The sequence below is a fragment of the Grammomys surdaster genome, unplaced genomic scaffold, assembly GCF_004785775.1.
Source record: "Grammomys surdaster isolate TR1022 unplaced genomic scaffold, NIH_TR_1.0 126113, whole genome shotgun sequence".
NCBI lineage: Eukaryota > Metazoa > Chordata > Mammalia > Rodentia > Muridae > Grammomys > Grammomys surdaster.
The window spans coordinates 578,309-582,374 of NW_021620921.1; the positions used below are offsets into that span (position 1 = coordinate 578,309).

The following is a 4,066-nucleotide window of genomic DNA, read 5'->3' on the forward strand; positions in this document are numbered from 1 at the left end:
AAGGTGATTTACAACTTCTTTCCTCTCTCCCTCTTTCCTTATTCCTTCTCTTTCCTCTTTCCCACCTTCCTTCTTCCTTTTCTTTTTCTTCCCTTCTTTCCTACCTCTTTCCATTCCAATCTCCTTCCTTCCTTCCTTCCTTCCTTCCTTCCTTCCTTTCTTCCTTTCTTTCTTTTTTTCCTTCCTTCCTTTTCTTCTTTTTACCTTTTTAGTACACTAAAGATTAGTATGTAGCGTAGAGAATGTTGTGTAACATTTAAAATAATAGCAACAATGGCCATAATTAATACACCTTGAATACCCCAAGTTTTAAATTTATTAGTTGTAATTTGTTTCTCTAAAGTGTAGAAAAAAATAAAGGCTCCGACCTAATGAAACAGGAAAAAGAAATAACTATCCTCATTAAACTAACATCTGATCTCCTGTAGTTCCAACTTTCATTTTGAAACATTAATAACTCGTCATTTATGGAAATACTTTGAATAGCATAAGGCCTTGATTGACTGCAGGGTTGTAACTCAGTCACCAGCCTCTTCTGACATCACATCCCTAGGGGTGTGGCTGAGGCTTTAGGAATGGCAGCAAAGTCCCAAGCCTGAATTACAGCTTTGTTATTCAATCCAAGCCAGGCTTTGTTATTTATAGTACATAGAAACAGAGTTTGAACTTTCCAAAAGAGGAAAACAATAAATCAAGCTAACAAGATGACCGGCTCTAATATTAAAATATAAAGCTCTATGATGTAGAGGGAGGAAAATTAATGAGGATGTGACGTGAGGTTATTAAAGGTGTGATGGGCAGGAGACGGGGTGGATTATGGGCAAATGAAATGAAGTATTTCACTAGAAGGCAGTCGAGTGCTATGGAAGTTATTAAATGACCAGTCAACAGAGCCAGTCTCGTTACTGTAGTGACCTAATACAAATGGACTTCCTTTGAACACCCTTCCACAGAAAGCTCTTCTCTTGCTATGTGGCATACAGTAAGAATAGGATGCAAATACTGTTGAGTTGTTTCATCATCACTGGTGTTGCTCACAGCATTTCCCACCTGAGGTGGGTAGCCATGATGCTGGGGGAAGTCTGAAAAACCAAGATGAGCAGAGATGATTTGGGGGTGGCCACCAAATCCTAAATTTGTCATTCAAAGGTTATAATTAATATGGGTGTGAGGAAGACTGCGTTCTTCATTGATGTAGTGCAGGAATTAAGATGTGGACCAGTGACCATAGAGGATGTTGGCTTCTGTCACTGGTAACAGAGTTAGCACTAAAACCAATTTCTCAGCGTACAGCCTTTAACCTCCCTGTGTTGATTCTGAAATCCACCTACGTACTCACTCTTCCTCTCTCCCTCATCGTTCTGTCAAAATTTTAAGCCTCATTTCCTGTCTAGCAGTTAATAAAAGAGAAGTGCTGCCCCAACAGCCTTCCCCAGGCCACCCTCCCATTCCTTTAGATTTATAACCCTTTGTCTTAGGGTTAGTTTTCTCACCTTTGTTTAACGTTTATCAGCTTGTTAGACGAGGGAAATTGAAGTGTTCAGAAGGCTACAGTAGATACGACATATAATGGCTGAGAAATCACTTGTTAAAGTTCAGAGACCTGTGACAATGTCAGAAGAACTACTAGGAAATGAGGAAAGGTAAGCTTTTGAGAAAACAACTAAATATAGTCTGTACATTATATCAGGGCGTGCAAACCTCACTAGGATATGGGTGGAGCCTGGGTCCTGTTGCTCCAGTGACTGTCCTTAAATATACGAAAGACCAGTTGCTTTCCTAAGTTTTACCTCAGGGATGAATTCAAGCAAAGAGTCAGACATATAGTATGGTTGACTATGGAAATTTATATCAAAGTTAGTACCCTTGAAATTTGGTCTTAACATAAACAATTTAGTCTTCAAAAGCTAAGTCTTCAAAAACCTATTTGTAGGTCTTAGTTTGCTAATATTGTCTGATAGCCAATGTGTAATGAAGCATTTTTAAAAATGTATTTTGTTGCCACGAAGTATTTTATGTGTTTAGTTTCCTTGAGGGGAAAAAGCTGATCCTCCATAAGCCACAGTTAGCGTCTACAACAATTTGCCAAGCGGCTGCCATAAAAATAAAAACTGCATGGCTTAAACTAGAAATTTATTTTCTCATAGGTCTTGGGGCCAGGGGTTCAAGAACAAAGTGTTGCAGACTTGCTTTCTCCTGATGCTACTCTCCTTGGTTTGCAGCTGCCTGTCACTTCACTTGGTCTTTATACACACGAGCCCTTGCCTCGTCTTTTTAGAACACTAGTCAGAATGAATCAGGAACCTCCTTAAGGGTTTCATGTTATTTAAAAGATCCCTTTCTAAGTTGTCTCTGAGGTCATGGGAATTAAAACGACAACAAATATGTTCAAGGTATTTCTGCCATGACAGTATCAAAGTCTCTGTATCTTGAACAGGAAGAAATTAGGACCCAGAGAGAAATTACCTACAGTTGCACACATAATTAGCAATATAACTGCTATTTATATTTGAGCTCAGATTTAGTAGTAAGTGTATACCTGGTTAATATTTAAACAAAACCATAAAATTGTAGTAAAGAGGAATGTGAAGTAGCAATAGTAGCCTTTAATTCACATTTATTGAATGATCAACAGCTTCTGCTGATTAGAGATAAGGACTTACTATAGTTTTGTACCTTTAAAAATGTGTGGAGATGATACATGGATAGAGAAAAAGAACAGAAGAACCAAAGGGAGGAAAAACCGGCCACATTTTGTGTGAAGAATGATCTTACAAGCAGTACATTGTTTATTTCTAAGAAGTCCTTTCTATCTGTTAGTTTACACACACCCGTGCAGGCATGCACACACACACACATCAGTAAGGGTAGGACTTCCCTGATAGCTTTGATTGGGAGAGCTGAGAGCTACTGGCATCCAGCTATGGGGAAAGCAGAGTGGGTTCAAAAGATTCCTGTGAATGAATTCTACTTCTGCACAGCTCTCCCAGTCTCCAAAATGTAGCTATTGGAGTTGCTCAATGGAGGCAGAAGCCAAGACCTTGACACCTGATTAAAACACTAGAACATGGTGGTCAATGGTAAATGAATAAAAGTGATCTGTGAATAAACAACTCACTAAGCACTGAGTTAAACTGCAATCTGAAATGGCCCCATCATAGAAACCTTTTGCTGTATTCAAGGCAAATACGAAATCTAATCACTCTTTTGCAGTAGCAAAACCAAACCCTTCAGTTAGTAAGTATACTGTGCATTTAAAATGACTATTACATCTGCCCCTAGCAGCACTGTAGGTGTGCTGCTGTGTCACATGTGCATCAGTAGGTGGCAGAGAGGAGAGAGTCTATGCCTATGTTCAGTGTTCTGATCTACAACATCTGAATGATTAGTAGCCTAACACTCCCTGAACAAAGCAAGCCTGAGATGACCACTAGATTGGTGCCAGATAGGCCCAAAGTGGGCTCCCAAGATGGGGAGCAAGCCAGAGACTAGAAGAACCCAACCTGGGACCTTTGGCCTTGGGCACAAGTGAACTCAAGACAGATGACCCTTTAAACAGCCACTCAGCTGGGCTGGGTGAGGAGCAAGCCTGAGATGCCACCAGACTGGTGCCATGGAGCCCAGACTGGGAGCTCAGTCTGGTGCTATTTAGGCCTGGGCCAGGGAAGACCAGGACTAAGATGACTCCTGCTCTGTGTCATAACACACAAACAGGGCATAGCACTCCTGAGACCACTCCTGAGACAACCTAGACTCTCAGAGACTCCAGGCACTGCTAAGAGGAGCAAGTAAGTGGTGGAGAAATGGGAGAGAAAGAGAAACAGAAGGATTTGGGCATAATGAAGAGAGATAGAACTGGAGACTCCAGGGTAGTAAGGAACAGCTCCATGTGAGAAGCTAGTGATGCCACCTGGAACAATAGTAGGAGTCCTGGTCTGTGTTGCCACTGGGGACCATGTTTGGATCTGTGGCAGCAGGAGTCTGTTACAACCAAAGGCCAAGCAGACGTTCTTGGTTTGGGCTGCTGCCCAGGGATACGCTGATGTCTGAGCTTTGTGTAAACCTG

The 4,066-nt window shown here is 41.3% G+C and overlaps 1 non-coding gene across 1 annotated transcript; it reads left to right on the top strand.

The window, feature by feature from the left end:
* The first annotated feature begins 3,271 nt into the window (after positions 1-3,271).
* Positions 3,272-3,401, top strand: LOC114611515. Its single transcript, XR_003709846.1, has one exon. It is a non-coding gene; the product is annotated as a small nucleolar RNA SNORA17 (small nucleolar RNA).
* Positions 3,402-4,066: the final 665 nt, after the last annotated feature.